This window comes from Oryctolagus cuniculus, chromosome 6 (genome assembly GCF_964237555.1).
Source record: "Oryctolagus cuniculus chromosome 6, mOryCun1.1, whole genome shotgun sequence".
Lineage (NCBI taxonomy): Eukaryota > Metazoa > Chordata > Mammalia > Lagomorpha > Leporidae > Oryctolagus > Oryctolagus cuniculus.
In genome coordinates, this window is record NC_091437.1 from 118,418,835 (window position 1) to 118,439,068 (window position 20,234).

General features: G+C 37.7%; 1 long non-coding RNA gene across 1 annotated transcript in view; it reads left to right on the forward strand.

Annotated features, from left to right (window-relative positions):
• The window catches only part of LOC127490593 (uncharacterized), a 61,108-nt gene that overhangs the window by 4,967 nt on the left and 35,907 nt on the right, over positions 1-20,234 (forward strand). Inside the window, exon 2 of the long non-coding RNA XR_007918649.2 lies at positions 4,568-4,623. This is a non-coding gene — a long non-coding RNA (uncharacterized lncRNA). The remainder of the gene's footprint in view (positions 1-4,567; positions 4,624-20,234) is intronic.

A 20,234-nucleotide genomic window follows, 5' to 3' on the forward strand; every position in this document is an offset into this window, starting at 1 on the left:
GATATAGCACAATTCATGTTATCTATTCACCTGATATAGGATTTGGGGAATATTACTAAGTTTTGCTTATTACAACCAGGTTTTTATAAATTGCTGGGTGTATATTTGCAAGACTTTTAAATAGTTTATAATTAGGAGTAGAATAACAAAATTGAAAAGCATGTGAATATTTTAAATGAAAATATTATACCTGGGGTGACAATACCAATTAAGATATCTACGAAGATGCCCACAGGCCATGTGAGTTCAGTTTCTGGTACCAGCTCATGATTCTAGTTTCCTGAAAAGCAGACTCTAGCAGCAGTGCTGTTGGCTTAAATTCAGTTCATCCTCCCTTCATGCAAGACCTGAATTGCGTTACCAGCTCCTGGCTTCTGTCACTGCCTAGTCCGGACTGTTATGAGTATTTGAGGGAGAGAATCAGCACATGGGCGCTCTTTGTCTATCTGTCTCTTTCTTTCTCAAAAAATCTATGTGTATGTGTGCATCTATGTGTCTACCAAATATTTTCCCAAAAGTATATTACCATTTTACCCGCCTAACAGTAGTGTCAATGACTTTTTTTTTTTTTTTTTTTTTTTGACAGGCAGAGTGGATAGTGAGAGAGAGAGACAGAGAAAAGTCTTCCTTTGCCATTGGTTCACCTTCCAATGGCCGCCGCGGCCGGCACACCACGCTGATCCGATGGCAGGAGCCAGGTACTTATCCTGGTCTCCCATGGGGTGCAGGGCCCAAGCACTTGGGCCATCCTCCACTGCACTCCCTGGCCACAGCAGAGAGCTGGCCTGGAAGAGGGGCAACCGGGACAGACTCCGGCGCCCCGACCGGGACTAGAACCTGGTGTGCCGGTGCCGCAAGGCGGAGGATTAGCCTAGTGAGCCATGGCGCTGGCCTGTGTCAATGACATTTAAATGTATTAATCTTTTCAGAAAATCAAATTTTGTCTTGTGATAACTTTATTGGGTTTTATTCAATTAATTTCTGTTGCTAACTTGTTTTCTTTATTTCCACTTACTTAATTTTCTTCTCTATGTTCTTCAGGTAGAACACAACATAATTGATTTAAACTTTTATTCTTTTCTAACATAGGCATTGAAAGCTAGAAAATTACCTCTAAGAACTGCTTTGGAAGTATCCTATAAATTTTGATATGTTATATTTTAATTAACATTCATTTAGAAATATGTTTTAATTTTCTCTTGTCTGCCTTCTTCTTTTATCATTTGGTTATATATTGAGAATTGTTTTTAGTTTCCGATGCTTGAGGCTTTCCTAACATCTTACTGTTATTGACTTTTAATTTAATTCTACTCTGGTTAGAAAACATAACTCTGTAAAGTTTCAACTTTTGAAAATTACTGAGACTCATTTTATAGCCGAACATATGATTTATCTATTTCCAGTGTACTACAAAAAATTATGTATTCTGCAATTGTAAAATATAATACTCCATAAGCATCTATAATAATCTACATTGTTGCTAATGTTTTTAACATTCTATCACTTTCTGGAGTTAAATTTCCAACTATGGGTCTGCATTTGTTTTTCCATTTAATTGTGTTAATTCTTGCCTGATGTATTTTAAAGCATAATGTTAGGCACATAAACATTATTGTTGAGGCTTCCTGATGTATAGTCTTTTATCATTATAAAATGTTGATTTTTTTAAGGTTTATTTTATTTATTTGAAAGACAGAGTTACAGAGAGAGGTAGAGACAGAGACAGAGCGAGGGAGGTCTGCCATCCACTGGTTCACTCCCCAAATGGTTGCAATGGCCGGAGCCTAGCTGATCCAAAGCCAGGAGCCAGGAGTTTCTTCCAGGTCTCCCACGTGGGTGCAGGGGCCCAAGCATTTGGGCCATCTTCTACTGCTTTCCCAGGCACATTTGTGGGGAGCTGGATCAGAAGTGCAGCAGCCAGGATTTGAAATGTTTTCCATATGGGTGGCTGCGCTGCTGGCCAGGCCTTTAACCCACTGCACCATAGCACCTGCCCCAAAATGTTGATTTTTTTTTTTTACCTCTGGTGTTATTCCTTTTCTTAAAGTCTACTTTGCTTGATATTAATAAAATTATAATAGTTTTATTATGCTAATTTATTCTACTAAATCCATTGTTTTACCTTTATGTCTAAGTTATCTTTGTCTTTGTAACTAATTCTATTTCTTTTAGAAAACATGTTGTTGGTTTTGGTTTTTTATCCAATCTGATAATCTTTGATTTGTTATCAAAATGTTTATTATGTTTATATATAATGAAATAATTTGATGGGAAGAGTTTAAATCTACCATCTTATGTATTTTCTATTTTTTTTTCTATTTTTCTCTATTTTTTCCTTTCTTATATTTGTTTGGCTTAGTCAAATATGTTTAGCCTCCAATTTTTATTCTGCTAACAACTTTTAGCTATATGTATTGTACTATTGCATTAGTGATTATCCGATAATTAAAAATGTATATCATTAAATCATGGCTAAGATTCATCAATGTTATATCCATTTAGTATTACATTGCTGAAACTTATCCTACCATGTTCCTCATTTGCATTACCTGCTAGTCTACACTCTAGCTCTAACATACAAAACTGAAGTTCACAGAATTTCACATTACACACTCAACACTTCACACTTTCAATCCATGCATCACACTTCACAAGTAAAAGACTCTTGTTACAATATAATTCCATTTTTTTCTTTCTTCTTTTTCCTTTTTTCATTTGTTTAATTTTTAAGATACCATATTTTCAATTTACATTATGGTCAAAGACTTGTTGCACCACTAAATAAAGAATTCAGGGGCTGGCATGTGTTGCAGCAGGTTAAATCACAACCTACCATGCCAGCATCACATATGGGCACATGTTCAATGCCGGACTGTTTTACTTCCTATCTAATTCCTTGATAACGTGCCTAGAAAGATTCAGAAGATGGCCCAAGTGCTTGGGCCCTTGCCACTCACATGGAAGACACTTGGCCATTTGGGGAGTGAACCTGTCATGGAAGATCTCTTTGTCACTCCCTCCCGCTCCAAAACTTTGAATTTAAAAAAGTTAAATAAATCTTTAAAATAAATAAATAGTTCAAAACCATTTATATTCCACCTTGTCATATTACTTTAGTCATATATTTTTCTTTAAATTTATAAAATCAAGTAAAAATGCAGTTACACTTGGGAAATCTGCATCCCATATGAAAGTGCTTGTATTTGAGTCCTGGCTCTGTTCCCAATTCCAGCTTCCTTGGAGATTATTATTTTAAGTATGTGGGACCCTGCCATCCATGTGGGAGATCATTGTTGGGTTCCTGGTTTCAGTATGGCCCAGCCTCTAATGTTGCAGATATTTGAAAAGTCAACCAATAGATGCAGGAATTCTTTCTCTTTTCTCCCTCTCTCTTTCTCCCTCTCTGATTCTCTGCCTGCCAAATAAAGATATTAAATAAATAAAATAAATTAAAAATGAGAGGCAAAATTAAATAAAATTTCTTTTACTTAAAAGGTAAAGATTTTAGGAAAGATTTATTTATTTATTTAAAGATATTTATTTATTTATTTGAAAGTCAGAGTTACACAGAGAGAGAGAGAAAGAGAGGCAGAGAGAGAGAGAGAGAGAGAGAGAGAGAGATCTTCCATCCACTGGTTCATTCCCCAATTAGCCGCAACGACCAGAGCTGTGCCATTCCAAAGCCAGGAGTTTCTTCTCGGTCTCCCACAAGGGTGCAGGTTCCCAAGGACTTTGGCCATCTTCTACTGCTTTCCCAGGCCATAGCAGAGAGCTGGATCAGAAGTGAAACAGCTGGCTCTCAAACCAACACCTATATGGGATGCTGGCACTGCAGGTGGTGGCTTTACCCGCTTATGCCACAGCGCCAGCCCCGAGAATTACCTTATATCTACTCACATATTTACAGTTCTAGTGAATTTTTATTTTTTTCTACATTTCCAATCATATCATTTCCCCTCATATTACAAAATTAGTAATTTTTATATTCAACTGTGTTATTTTCTGTTTTTATTTGTCTGAGTATTATTTTGCCTTTTTTTTGAAGCTTAAAAGGAATTCTGAATTGAAAGTATTTTTTTCTTTGAGCACTTTACATATGTCATGCCATTTTTTTCTTTATAATTTATTTAAATTTTAACTTAATCTATTTCATATATACAGATTTAGGAACACAGTGATACTTCCCACCCTACCTTCCTATTCTACCTTCCCTTGTGCCCATGCTTCCACCCCTTCTCCTTCTTCCTCTGTTATTCTCTCTCATAATTTTTACAATGATCTACTTTCAGTTTACTTTATACTCATAATATTAACCCTACACTAAGTAAAGAGTTCAATAAACATTAAGAAAAAAACACTGCCTCAACAGTAGAGACAAGGGCTATAAACAATCATCGAATCTCAAAATGTCAATTTCACTCCTACATGTAAGTTTTGCTACTATATATTGCGTTGTCATCTTCATTTGTTTCCAGAAATTTTTTGATATATCCTTTTATTTCTTCTATGACCCACTATTCATTCAGGAGCATGTTGTTCAGTCTCCATGTGTTTGCATATTTTCTAGAGATTCCTGAGTTGCTGATTCCAGCTTCATTCCATTGTAGTTCGAGAAGATGCATGGTATGATTTTGATTTTTTTGAATTTTCTGAGACTTGCTTTATGGCCTAGAATGCAGTCAATCCTAGAGAAGAAGGTTCCATGCACTGGAGAAAAGAATGTATATTCTGTGACTGTAGGAAGTAGTTATGTGGATATTTTTTAGGTCCATTTGATCTATAGTGTTGATTAACTCTGTTGTTTCCTTTTTGATTTTCTGTCTGGTTCATTGTCCATTGCCAAAAGTGGGGCACTGAAGCCCCCCATTATTATTTTATTGGAGTCTGTGTCTCCCTTTAGATCCCATAATATTTATTTTAAATAGCCAGGTGCCCTGTAATTAGGTGCATATATGTTTATAATAATGAAATCTGCCTGTTGAATTGATTCACTAAACTTTACATAGTGCCTTTCTATGTCTTTTTTTAACAGTTTTTGTGTTAAAGTGTATTGTGTATGATATTAGGATGGCTAAACCAGATCTTTTTTAGTTTCTGTTAGCATGGAATATCTTTTTCCATTCTATTACTTTCAGTCTGTGTGCATCTTTGTTGGTGAGATGTGTTTCTTGTAGGCAACAAATAGATGGGTTTTGTTTTTTTAATTCGTTCAGCCAGTCTATATCTTTTAACTGGAGAGTTGAGGCCAATAACATTCAAGGTGACTGTTGATAAGTAACGACTTTGCCCTGCCATTTTTTCCAAAAATATTCCTATTTTTTACTTTGGATTTTCTCTGTACTTTTACTGGGAGATTTTCCTCCTTTACCTTCTTTCATAATGTTGAATATGTTTCTGTGTGTAGCCCATTCTTAATCATATTTTGTAAAGGCTTGACCAGTGATGACAGATTCTTTCAATTTCTGTTTGTTATGTTTATTTCACCTTCGTTGGTAAAAGTAGAGCTTTGTATTGTACAGTATTCTGGGGTGAAAATTTTTTTTCTCTTAAGACTTGAACTATGTCTCTCCATTCTCTCCTAGTCTTTAGGGTTTCTGATGAGAAGTCAGCTGTGAGCTGAATTGGAGATCCTCTGAAAGTAATCTGGCAATTCTGTCATGCACATTTTAGAATATTTTCTTCATGTTTTACTATTGAATGTTTGACTACAATATGTCATGGTTAAGATCTTTCTGGTCATGTCTATTAGGAGTTTTTTGTGCCTTGTGCACTTAGGGGTCTCTTTCTTTCTCCTTATTAGGTGAGTTTTCTGTAATTATTTCAGTGAATAGGTCTTCTAATCCATTCATCTTTCTATACCTTCATGAACTCCTGAGACACATATATTGGATCATGTGATAGTATCCATAAATCTTGAACATTGTTTCTAATTTTTCTAATGTCATCTTGTTTTTTTTTTTCCAGTCTGACTGAGATATTTCCAAAGATTTTTCTTCTAGCTCTGATATCTTTCTTTGCCTCACAAAAGCTGTCGTTCAGGCTTTACACTGTATTATTTATTATACATATTCAATTCTTCATTTCTAATATTTGAGTTTGATTTCTCTTTAAAATTTCAATCTCATGGGAAAATTCTTCCTCAATGTCTTAGATGGATTTTTTTTAACTCATGAATTTGCTTCTCATTGTTTCTAAATAATCCAATGATTAATCCTTTGAATTCCTTTTCAGGCATTTCATCAATCTCTTCATCTTCACATTCTGATATTGAAGCATTGTTGTTATCTTCTGAGGGAGTTATGTTGTCTTCTTGTTTCTTGAATTTCTATATTTATTTTTAGGCATTTTGGAAATACTTGATTTTCTACTCTAATGGCTTTTATCTTTGAACTATACCCCTGTGGATTCCTAGTGTGTCTTCTCTTTCAGTGAATACCCAGAGGCACGCACTGGGTGTGGCCAGGGAGCTGTGTTCATTGCAAGTATCCAGGGTAACACCCAAATTGGGCATGGTACATCTTCTCTGTTGTCAGCAGTGGGGAGAATATGATCACCTCTGTTGGTGCAATCACACCATACCTCCTCTCTTCAGTGAATAGCCCACAGTGGATGCAACACTCATCTGCACTGCTGCATGAACTACACAAAGGATCTGTGCAGTTTTCAAATGTAAGCAAGGATCCCTCTGCAATGGCCCATCCAAGGCAATCAGGAAGCTCTGGGCCCCGATGACAGGCACAGTGATTGCCCAGAGACTTTTTTGACAGGCAGAGTTACACAGTGAGAGAGAGACAGAGAGAAAGGTCTTCCTTCTGTTGGTTCACCCCCAAATAGCCGCTACGGCTGGCACGTTGTGGCCAGCGTGCCGCGCCAATCTGAAGCCAGGAGCCAGGCACTTCCTCCTGGTCTCCCATGCAGGTGCAGGGCCCAAGCACTCAGGCCATCCTCCACTGCCTTTCTGGGCCACAGCAGAGAGCTGGACTGGAAGAGGAGCAACCAGGACAGAATCCGGCGCCCCAACCGGGACTAGAACCCCGGATGCCAGTGCCGCAGGCAGAGGATTAGCCTAGTGAGCTGTGGCGCTGGCCGAGGATTTCATTTTTTTAACCTTGTGTAGTATTCCATGGTGTACATATCTCATAATTTGTTTATCCATTCTTCAGTTGACAGGCATGTGGGCTAATTTCTTTTTTTTTAACTTTTATTTAATGAATATAAATTTCCAAAGTACAGCTTATGGATTACAATGGCTTCCCCCCCATAACGTCCCTCCCACCCGCAACCCTCCTCTTTCCCACTCCCTCTCCCCTTCCATTCACATCATGATTCATTTTCGATTCTCTTTATATACAGAAGATCAGTTTAGCATACATTAAGTAAAGATTTCAACAGTTTGCTCCCACACAGAAACATAAAGTGAAAAATACTGTTTCTTTTTTTTTAAGATTTATTTATTTTACTTGAAAGTCACAGTTACACAGAGAGAGAAAGAGAGGGAAAGAGAGAGAGAGACTTGAGAGAGAGGTCTTCCATCCGCTGGTTCATTCCCCAATTGGCTGCAATGGCCAGAGCTACACTGATCTGAAGCCAGGAGCCAGGAGCTTCTTCTAGGTCTCCCACCCAGTTGCACGGGCCAAGGACTTGAGCCATCTTCCACTGCTTTCCCAGGCCATAGCAGAGAGCTTGATCGGAAGTGGAGCAGCCAGGTCTGGAACCCGCCCATATGGTATGCCAGCACTGCAGGCGCTGGCTTTACCCTCTACATCACAGCTCTGGCCCCTGGGCTGATTTCATATCTTAGTTATTGTGAATTGAGCTGCAATAAACATGGAGATACAGGTAACTCTTCCATATGCTGATTTCATTTCCCTAGGGAAATTTCCCAGGAGTAGGATGGCTGGGTCATATGGTAGGTCTATATTCAGATTTCTGAGATTTCACCATACTGTCTTCCACAGTGGCTGCACCAGGTTACATCCCCACCAACAGTGGATAGGGTACCTTTTTCTCCATATCCTTGCCAACATTTGTTGCTTTGTTGATTTCTGTATGAAAGCCATTCTAACTGGGGTGAGGTGAAACCTCATTGTGGTTTTGATTTGCATCTCCTTGATGGCTAGTGATCCTGAGCAATTTTTTTGTGTCTGTTGGCCATTTGAATTTCATCTCTTGAAAATTGCCTGGTTAAGTCCTTTGCCTGTTTCTTAACTGGATTGCTTATTTTGTTGTTGTTGAATTTCTTGAGCTCTTTATAGATTCTGGATATTAATCCTTTATCAGTTGCATAGTTTTCAAATATTTTCTCCCATTCTGTTAGTTGCTTCTTTGCTGGGTGTTTCTTTTGCAGTGCATCCCAGCTTGATGTAATCCCGTTTGTCAATTTTGGCATTGCTTGTCTGAGCTTCTGGGGTTATATCTAAGAAGTCTTTACTTATGTCAATGTCTTGCAGAGTTTCCCCAATGTTCTCTAGTAATTTGATGGTAGCAGGTTATCGATTTGGGTCTTTGATCCATTTTGAGTGGATTTTTGTGTAAGGTATAAGGTAGGGGTCTAGTTTCATACTTCTGCATGTGGAGATCCAGTTTTCCCAGCACCACTTGTTAAAAAGACTGTATTTGCTCCAGACACTGATTCTAGCCCCTTTGTCTAAGATAATTTGGTTGTAGATGAGTGGATTGTTTCTAGAGTTACTGTTCTTTTCCATTGGTCTGCATGTCTGTTTCTGTGTCAGTATCCCGCCTGTTTTGATTATAACTGCACGGTATTATGTCTGAAAATCAGGTATTGTGATACCTCTGGCTTTGTTTTTATTGTATAAGATTGCTTTAGCTATTGAGGGTCTCTTGTGTTCCCTTGCGAATATCAGCATCATTTTTTCTAGATCTGAGAAGAATGTCCTTGGTATTTTGATTGGAATTGCATTGAATCTATAAATTGCTTTTGGTGATATGGACATCTTGATGATATTGATTCTTCCAATCCATGAACGTGGAAGATTTTTCAATTCTTTCATATCTCCTATTTCTTTCTTTAATGCTTTGTTATTTTCATCATAGAGGTCTTTGACATCCCTGGCTGTATTTATTCCAAGGTATTTATATTTTTTGTAGCTATTGTGAATTGGATTGATCTTAGATGTTCTTTCTGATCTATGACATTGTCTTTGTATACAACAATGGCTGTTTGTTTTTGTGTGTTAATTTTATATCCTGCCACTTTACCAAACTCTTTCATGAGTTCCAATAGTCTCTAAGGGGAGTCTTTTGGATCCCCTGTATATATATATATATATATATATATATATATATATATATATATCCTGTCATCTGCAAGTAAGGATAGTTTGACTTGCAATTACTCATCTCAGGCAACCAGGGAGCTGTAAACCTGTGGAGCCTCTCACAGTGATTGTCCATAGATCCAGCTACACCCTTTGCCCTCTACAATCAGTAGTTGCCGAGGATCTGCTCTGCCCTTTCCCGCTAGTCTAACCCATCCACAGAAAGGCACAGATGCTCATAGAGCTAGCTCCCTATGGGTACTCCACCTATGCTGTTTGAGCACCAGAGCCTGTGATGTGTTCAAGCCTGGGGACACTTCACAGTCCTATATGGGTGCCCAGCTCTCAACAGTCCACCCAGACATGAATTGGTGCAGTTGGTACATAAGTCCAAAATGGTATCTGCCCACTCTCAGCCAGTTGCTGGGGACCAGGACAGGGATAAAGATATGTGCCCCTTTTTCCCTCTTAATTTATAAGTACCTTGTGCCCCACAGGTCTCCAGTCTAGACTCATGCCAGGCTCTCCCCACAGCTTCATTGCAGTGGCATGGGCTGCTCTAGTCTGATCTCACTTCACTGTCCAAAGGTGGCGCTCAGGTTCTTGACTGCTGGGGTCCTGTGTTGTGTCTGTGTACATGTTGTGCATCCGCACCCTCCATGCCAGTCTGCAGCATCCCATTTCTTTCTGTGGAATTTCCACTGCAGTTTTCTCTCTAATGCTTCCCTGAGATTGCTCTCATTCTCTCTCTCCCTCTCTCCCTCTCTCTCTCTCTCTCTCTCTCTCTCTCATACACTATCTTCCACTAGCCTAGCACAGTAACTTTTCTCCCTATTCAACCATCTTGGAATATCTCTAAATCCTGTTATTTTTCTAATTCCCTACTACTGAGATTTCATAATGTTTCAATCATCAATGTCACAAGAATATTTCCTTTTAACTTTTTAATTTTCCTGATCTGATCATTAAACCAATTAGGCCTTCTTGAAGTTACTTTTTATTAACTATTATTTTGCCTGGTTATCAAATTTCTCTTCTTTCATTCCTGGGAATCTTACTGTATACTGGACATGAATGCTGTGACCTAGGGACGCAATTATGTAATATTTTTCTAAGGAGTGGTGGTTGTATTTTCCAGCAGTCAATTCAAGTATGTCTGATCACTATACATTTCTATAGGCTTAATTTTGTGCTGGTAAGGTAGATTTGTGGAAATTCTGAAGTGTTTCTCAACATCTTCTAAATAAGCCTTACTGAAATTCCAATTTTTTTTCCTTGTGTTCTTATCAAGGCTTGGTTTTTAGCTTAGTTAATGTAGGTAAAAGGTAAATACTACTCTAGGGTGTGGTCCTTGCACCAAATCTATGGCCTTATTGCTGTCTTATTTGTATGCATGAAGTGTCTCAGTGTTTTTTTTTTTTTTTCTCTACCTAGGCTGGAATTTGATCACTCAGCCCTGGTCAATCTCTAATATTTTTATTCTTCCCTCATTCTTACTGCAACCAGTCTTTGATAAGCCTTACAAAGTCTTTCACTATAAGAAAACAGCCTAATCCTTGCACAAGGACTTGTTGGAAACCCTCAGATGGTTAAGCCTGTCCAATTTGCATCTTTTCTTCTCTCCAGTATATTACCCTGCAGATTCTAGCAGATTTGATAGCCCTAAATTCTGAAATATGCCTCCATAGATTAATGGGACTATGTGCTTTGCTCTTTGCCAGTTCTTTATACTGTTATCAGGAAATTGTTCCCAGAGAACTGCATTGAACTTGGGGCTCATGTCAAGTGTCTCCCTTCTTTCAGGGATCACAGTTATGTTTAGACTTTTGTCCAATGCCTGAAAAATGGTGTCTCATACGTCTTGTTCAGTAGTTAAGGTAAAAGGGCTAGTCTGATACCAACTACTTTATCATGGCATGAAGCAGAAATACACACTGAGATTTTTTATTTTGTATCTTAAAATGCTACTAAACAGCTCTTTAAATATTTTATTACTAAATATTCATTATATTTAAATATTGACAATTTTCCTTTCATTTTTCATATTTTTATTTAATTTTCATTCTAGAATCTCCAGTACAGTTTTAAAAAGAAGTTATGGTGACAGGCTTTCTTTTTTTATTGAAGTCAAAGATTGAAATGCTTATAATTAAGTATATCTTGACTGTGAATAGTTTTATATTCTTTACTAGGATAAGGAAGTTCCCTTTTGTATACAATTTTCAAATACTTTTTTAAAAACCATAAGTGAAAGTTAGATTTAACAGGTCTTTTTCTTTATAATTTGAAATGATCATAATGCTTTGCAACTTTATACTCAGTGTGATTAATTAGATTAATAATTTTCCAGCATTAAAGTACATCCTAGGTGATCTGCTATCCCAACAGGTGCAGTGGAAGCCCTGGCTAGTGGCCCAGGTGAACAGCTGTTAGTGCTTAGGGCTTCAGTGGGTCATTGGGAACAAGAAACTTTTCTACATCCTTAAGCATTATACCACATGGCATGATCCCAACCAGGAGGTTGACAACACCATCATCTGGGTTAAGGAAACATCTGGATTAAGGAAACAGTAAAATGGAGTGAGAAAGTAGATAAGGCCAGTCCTACTAGGTGGAATAGCAAACAGTGCTGGGCCCTAAACAAAAGCCAAAATTTCCACCGGATCTTTACAAGGTATAGGACCTGCCACTTAGGGTCAGCTTCATGGTATGAACAGGAGTCACTGTGTACTTACTCCTCATGTAGGATTTCTGTCCTTAATGGTGTTGTCCAATGTGAATTAATGCTATAACTAGTACTCAAACAGTATTTTACACTTTATGTTCTGTGTGGGTGCAAACTGATGAAATCTTTACTTAATATATACTAAATCGATCTTCTGTATATAAAGATAATTGAAAATGAATCCTGATGTGAATGGAAATGGGAGAGGGAGCGGGAGATGGGAGGGGTGAGGGTGGGAGGGAAGTTATGGGGGAAAAGCCATTGTAATCCATAATCCATAAACTGTACTTTGGAAATTTATATTTACTAAATGAAAGTCTAAAAAAAAGTAAAAAAAAAAAAAAAAAGAAAAGAAAACTATGCAGGAGGACAGTACTCCCATTCTCAGAATATCCCCAAGTTGGACTAATGCTCCACTATTGTCATCTGAACTTTTAATCATTTTACTTTTGGACCTGTCTTTTAAGTGAAGCTTAATGGGAGAATGAAGCATGGGTATGTACAGAGGAGACATGTACAGTGCACATTTTCATTGACAATCCTTGTTATCCTACTTGCATATAGAGTGAGTGATGCCCCATGAGCAGAGAATTATGTTGAATGTTTAGAAAGGCTCAAAGCAAATACAAGGTAAGAGTGTTAAGAAAGTCTCTTGCCACCATTGAGTGTTGGTAGAATGGGTACAAAGCAAGATGTGAAATAAAAACAGGTGAGTTAGTTTTTTCAATGTATGTAGTTTTTCCAGTTTCAGCAAGAACAAAATATGTGTGTATGTATGAGCTATGAAATTTGAATTGTGTAATTTCAGTGATTCTTCATATCAGTAAATGCACTTGTATCTTCATTTTAAACTGACATTGTATATGATATGAAGGCAAATGGTAATATTCATGCTGATGATAGAAAATTTGCTTATTTTATTTCAAATAGAATTAGATGGAAAATAAACACTGATAACTTGAGAGAGACTATGAAAAAGCAGAATTTTATATTTAATTAACTTTTGATATCACTTTTTCTTGTTTGTTTTAAATATGCCATATATTCTTATTTTTCCCTGGGCAGCTAATGCCCTCACACCATTCTACTTTAAGCCTTCTTCTGCAGTGTCACAGGTCAGTGAAGATAATACTTGTTGTGAGATAGGGAAAGGAGGAGGAAGAGGAAAAGATCAGGAGGGGCTACCAAGTATTTGTCTCACTGCACATTATAGTCCCCTATAGCTCTCTTGAAAAGTTTAAATGACTATCACTGTCTTTGAGTCTTGGCCCCAGCCCCAAGCCACACCACTTTGATGTATCTGTCTTGTGACATTGCTGATTCTGGGTGAATGCTTCCTCAGTATCTTGTGTTGACTGCCAGCCTGCCCTCCACTTACAACCAGTTTCTGCCTGATGTGCTCATTAGCTCATATCAGGTGCTTTAATATCAAGTTCATGTTCAGAATAAATCCCCATGCCTTCAGACTCAGCAAAATACATGGTTACTAGTTCTTCTGCAGCCAATTGGGGCCACTGAGGTGCAAGTGGAGCTCTTAGGCCAAAGAGTTTGAAAGGAGCATTTCCATGACCACAAAAACAAACCCAATAAGAAAAAAAAGCCCCCTTACAAGTATCAGCTGATGGATTCTATGGGCTGTTGGCTTATCTTCCAGCCATAGCCTGTTATCATCCACTTAACGCTATTGCAGTATGTTCTAGAGTAAGACTTGTGCCTGAGCCCACAGCTCACACTTCAAATCAAACCAGCAGAAGGTGAAGATTCAGCTCTTCAGTTTCAAGCTCTTCAGTTTTAAATTAGTTCATCTTGTCCCCAAAGTGTCAGACCAACACATAACCTTCATTTCTGAGATTTTTCTAATTTAGTGAAGGGTATTTTGACTACAGATCTTGGAATCAGAAGCTTATTGCTTATAAGTAGTATATGGGGTCTCTAGATTTGTTATTACTGGAGATCTTCTCAGGAAAGAGTCTTAATTGGCTGAATAATGTCCAGATATAGACCTTAAATACTTTATCATGAGATTGAAAGGCTCAAGGAACTCTCACATTTATCAATCTCAGTAGTTTCAGTGAATAGGCAATATATGACAAATCCACAGTCAGCATCATATTGAATGGGGAAAAACTGGAAACATTTCCACTGAGATCTGGAATCTGACAAGCATGCTCTCTGTCAACATTATTATTCAATATAGTTCTGAACATTTAAGCAATAGCTGTTAGTCAAGGAAAAAGAAACCAAAGGGATACAAAGTGGAAAGGATGAAGTCAAATTGTCTCTGTTTATAAGTGACATGATCATAATATAGGAGAACCAAAAGACTCCACTATGAGACTATTGGAACTCATAAGAGAATCTGTCAAAGTTTCAGGACACAAATCAACACAGAAAAATCAATGTCATTAGCCAAGAATGCTCTGGCTAAAAAGTACTTATAAAAGCTACAAAAAATTTTGAATACATTGGAATAAACTGAACCAGAGTTGTGAAAGCTCTATACAATGAAAATTAGAAAACATCAATGAAAGAAATAGAAAACCAAAAATAATGGAAAAAAAACTTTCATGTTCATGGATTGGAAGAATTGGTATCAGCAAAATGTCCATACTACCCAAAACAATTTAAGACTCAATGTGATCCAAATCAAAATATCCAGGACCTTGTCAGCAGATATAGAAAAAGAAATCCTAAATTCATGTGGAAACACAAAAGGGCCCAAACAGCCAAAACAATCTTAACTATGTAAACAAATATGGAGGCATCACAATACCAGATTTCAGATTTGAGGACTGTTATAATAAAAACAGCCTGCTATTGGCACAGATATGGACATGTAGACCAATGGAACAGAATAGAACCCCTGGTATTAATCCACACATCTGCAACCAGCTAATCTTTGACAAATGAGCTAAAACCACCACCTGTCATACACAGCTTCTTTAACCAATGGTGTTGGGAAAATTGGATTTCCACATTCAGGAATTTGAAACAATACCCCTACCTTACACCCTTCACAAAAATCAACTCACAATGGGATAAAGATCTAAACCTAAGACCTGAAAACATCAGATTACTAGAAGAAAACAGGGTAAATGCCACAAGACATTGGCCTAAGCAAAGATTTATTGGATAAGACCCCAGAAGCATAGGCAATAAAAAAAATGGAATCACATCTAGCTGAGAAGCTTCTGCACAGGAAAAGAAACAGTTGACAAAATAAAGAGGCAACCAACAGAATGGTAGAAAATATTTGCAAACTAAGCATATAATAAAGGATTAATATTCAGAATATACAAGGAACTCAGGAAACTCAACAAAAACAAAACGAACAATCCAGTTAAGAAATGGCCCAAGGACATGAACAGGCATTTTTCAAAAGATGTGCAAATGACCAACAGACACATAAAAAAATTCTCAGGATCACTAGCCATCAGAGAAATCCAAATAAAAACTACAATGAGGTATCACCTAACCACAATTAGAAAAATAACAAATGCTGGTGAGCATTAGGTACCCTAATACACCTTCCTGGCAACGTAAATTAGTATAAACATTATGGAAGACAGTATAGAGATTCCTCAGAAAACTAAAAATAGATCTACAATATGTCCCAGCTATCTCACTCCTGGGAATGTATCCAAAGGAAATGAAATCAGCATTTCAAAAATTTACCTACACTCCTCTGTTTATAGCAGCTAAATTCACAATACCTAAGATATGAAACCAACCTAGATGTTCTCAGCTGATGACTGGATAAAGAAAATGTGGCATATATACATGAAGGAATAGTACTCAACTATAAAATGATAAACTCTTTGACATTTGCAATCAAATGGAAGCAACCAGAGATCATTATGCTAAGTGAAATATACCAGGTCCAAAAAAAGAAAAATATATTTTTCTATTTGTGGTAGTTAATATATGCAGATATACTACTATAGTTTTAATGATCTGTCAGTATTATATATGAGTTAAATGGACATCTTTTCATTTGACTATTGTTTATAACCCTTATCTATATTTCTGCTGAACTATGGTCTTTGTATTTCTTTACTTTTTGAACTATATTTAGTGGAGCACTTAAGCCTTTGACTATAATGTAAATTAAAAATGTTATCTTGAATATTAAGGGGGGAGAGAGAGAGAGAGGAAGAAAGAAAGAAAGAAAGAAAGAAAGAAAGAAAGAAAGAAAGAAAGAAAGAGAAAAAAAGAAAGAAAGACAAAGGAGAGGAGGAATGAAGGAAGGAAGAGGGAGGGTGGGAGAAAGGAAGAAAGAGAGGGAGGTATCATTATATTCTTAGAATTGTGTCTATGAACAACATTGAATCTGTTCTCTTCGTATTAATATCACATTAACCTGAGAATTGATGAAAATTATGTTGTAATATTTATCATGTATTTGCTGTCACTCTGAGAATCTAATGTACTAATAAAATCCTTCAAAAACTGCTAGAATGGATAAAAATTGTGGAATATTAATTCACTATGAAAAAGAATTAAATTCTCCCATTTGCAGCAAAATGGGCACAACTGGAGGATATCGTGTTGAGTGAAATTAGCCAGACACAGAAAGACAAATACCATATGTTCTTCCTTACATGTAGGAGCTAAAATTAAAATAAATAAATGAATAAAAACCAAAATGAAAGAAATGCTTATGTGTATTGCATTGCTGCAAATATAGTTTTGTAAAACTTTGGTTTATAATTTTGTCAAACCAATGGTTAAGTATGTTATAATACTATCATTTTGATGATTTGTAATTACTTTAATATTTACTGTATATGAATGAAATGATCATTTTCTCATTCAATTATTGCTTATAGCTATTGTCTATATTCCCACTAAACTAGGATCATTTTGTTTTTCTCTTGTGAAACTTCTTTGATGAAACCTTAAGCTTTTTTACTGCAATATAAATTCAAAAGATGTTCTCTCCAAAACTAAAATCCAGAAAGAAAGAAGGGTGGGGGAGGGAGAGTAATGGGAGAGAAGGAGGGAGAAAGGGAGAATCATTATAATCAGAATTATATCTGGCCGGCGCCTCCACTCAATAGGCTAATCATCTGCCTGCAGTGCCGGCACAGCAGGTTCTAGTCCCAGTCAGGGCACCGGATTCTGTTCCGGTTGCCCCTCTTCCAGGCCAGCTCTCTGCTGTGGCCCGGGAGTGCGGTGGAGGATGGCCCAAGTGCTTGGGCCCTGCACCCCATTGGAGACCAGGAGAAGCACCTGGCTCCTGCCTTCGGATCAGTGCGGTGCACCGGCCGCAGTGCACTGGCCGCGGCGGCGGCCATTGGAGGGTGAACCAATGGCAAAGGAAGACCTTTCTCTCTGTCTCTCTCTCTCACTGTCCACTCTGCCTGTCAAAAAAAATAAACAAATAAAAGTATATCTACAAATTATATTAAATCTGTTAAAAACTAGTTAGAATTAAAATAATTCAATCACTCACCTTCTTTCAAAAATTACCTTTCAAGGACATGATCCCAATGTCCTAAGCACCTCCTATCAGTCATACTTCCTAAACACAATAACTAGATTAATTTTACACTCTTTTAGTGCCATTCACTTATTTTAAAAATTATTTATATTTTAATTATCTCAAATGCAGAGAGACAGTTATCTTACACTGATTCACTCACCAAATGCATCATGGGGCTTGTAGAGGTCAAGGCCAGCTCAATATGAGTGTCCTGTATGGGTGGCAGGGACCCAGACACTTGGACCTTCAGCTGCTACCTCTCAGGGTATAAATTATAAGGAAGTTGGCACCGGAAGTAGGGCTAGAACTCAAACCCACGCACTCTGATTTGGAATATGGGCATTATTAACAGCATCATAACCATTACACCATTAATTTCTGACTTCAGAGTTTAAACTTCTACATAGATTTAGGAGCCATATCCTATTCAAACCAAAACATCCCTGAAACTTGTGCCCTCACATGTGCCAATCATTGAATTCCTAGTAGGATCACTCTTAAGTCATTCCAACACTAAATCAGAAGTCCAAAGTTTCATCCAAGATTCAAAGCAAATTTCTCTATCTGCAAACTTATAAAAATCCAAGTAACATGCTTCCAAGATATAATGTGGCACAGGCAGAGGCTATACATTTCAATTAGAAAAGGGGTAATAGGCAAGTAGCATTAATCTGACAAAAGAAATCCAAAAACCATCAGAACAAACATTAATTTAAAGGTGCATATCCGGCATTCTGAGCACACTGTGGTAAGAGCAGTTTTGCCTCTACAGCTTTTTTGGCCACAGCTGATACTGCAGTTTCCTCAGGTTGGAGTCTTGTCTCTGAAGTTCCTGTAGACATTGCCCTTGCAGGAACTCTCCACTGCAGTCCCGGCTCCACATTTCTATTTGGTGTTCTCTTACTGGAGGCCCTTTAGAGTGGCTCCATTCCTGCAACAAGTCCCTCCCTAGGCCTCCAGGTTGCCCAAGACATTCTTTGCTGTCTCAGTGGAATCTTCCATGCTGTCACAGCTCTGTTGGTCTCTGCCCACATGTTTACTGTGTGAGGCTTTGCACAAATGTCTTCAGCTTTCCAAATCTTGCATGTCACACAGCTTGCAGCTTTCTTTGGTGAGCATTTCATGTTGCTAGTATCTCAAGCTTCCTGTAGCCTCCACTTTGGCTTCCCCCCTACAGCGTTACTAGTTATCACTCCATCAAGGGCTCAACCTAGGGGTTTCCACATTGTAGCACAACTCTACCTGGTCACCCAGGCCTTCCTTTAAATCTTGGTGGAAGCCACCATAACTCTTGCACTCAGCATACCTGCAAAACCAGCACCATGTAGATAATTCCAAAGTTTACCACTAACATGATCTAGTCCTGGAATCATTTAATCTAGGACTAAAACAGCCTTAGAGTGCTTTGCCAGTAAGCAAGAATCCAGAGTTGGCCCTGGGTGAGCAGGGCACCCTGCTGCTCTTTCCTGTGGAAGGTCTGCTCAGGAAGATCTTTGAAACCAATCCCTACTTCTAGTCTTCTGATGGGACGGTGATGGGACCTTCAGGATCTCTGAAATGCCTGTAAAGTCTTTCTCCTAGTGTCTTCCAACTAATCTATTTATCTGTATAGCAAATCGTTTGCCTATAGTACTCTTTTGTACTGCACGAATTTTTTTCTTTGCTCCTTTTCTAGTAGGCTATAAGTTTTACAAATTGTTCTGCTCTGTTCCTTTTTCTTTCTGATCATAACAGTAAAACTGACCACATAAGCCAATAACATACTGCAGGCTGAATTATTTACTGTTTCGAAATGTCTGGCAGATCAACTAGTCAATGACATTTAGGTCTGTTCACGTTTCTGGCAGCATTCTGGTCCTCACCATAACTCCCCATGATTCTCCACTTAAAATATTCTGGATTTTCTCTAGCTTGCTCCTCCAAATTCTCCCAAAATTTTCTGGACCAAATCCAAAGACTCCTGTAACATCTTCAGTTATAGCCTGATACTAGTTTTCTGAAGTAGCTCTTTTGTTGCTTCTTAAGACAGACGACTTACAAAGGAAAGAGTTTGGTTTCAACTCACAGATTTGGAAGTCTCTAGTCCATGATCAAGTGGTCCCCTTCGTTTGGCATCTGCTGATGATGCTCCTGATGGTAAAGCCTCAAGGCATCACACAGCATCACATGCAAGAGATGTACACATAAAAAGGATCATATGGTTCACAAGAAAGCACAGAACGGCTGGGTACCACATAGGCTTTGTAACTAGCTGTTTCACAAGAATTACCTTCCAAGCTCATTATTCTAATGCTGTGAGGACCTTCCAGTTGCTCCACTTCCTAAGCACCATAATTGAATTTACTTTTTGCCTTTTTAGTCCCATTAACTTACAACTTTGAGGTTTAAAACTCTACATGATTCAGGAGTCATATCCTATCAAATATCATATCCTATTCCACAGCAACTGAGATCTTTTCAAATCTCTAAGAGTGAATTTGTGTATCTCTTTTAGAATCAAATGTTATTAACCCAACATTTCCCAATATCAAGGATTGCATCTGATTCAACTTTCATACATTGGAAAGTTATATGATGAATATGCACTAAAATAAACATAAAAATGTCCACACCTTTCCCCCAAATAATACTTTAGGTTTCATCCCAACCAAAGCATGACAGTTATTTATTTACTTTTGATAGCAACCTTGTAAAAGTTATTCTTAATTTTAGCTTGAAAAGTGAATAAACAAAGACTAAGAAA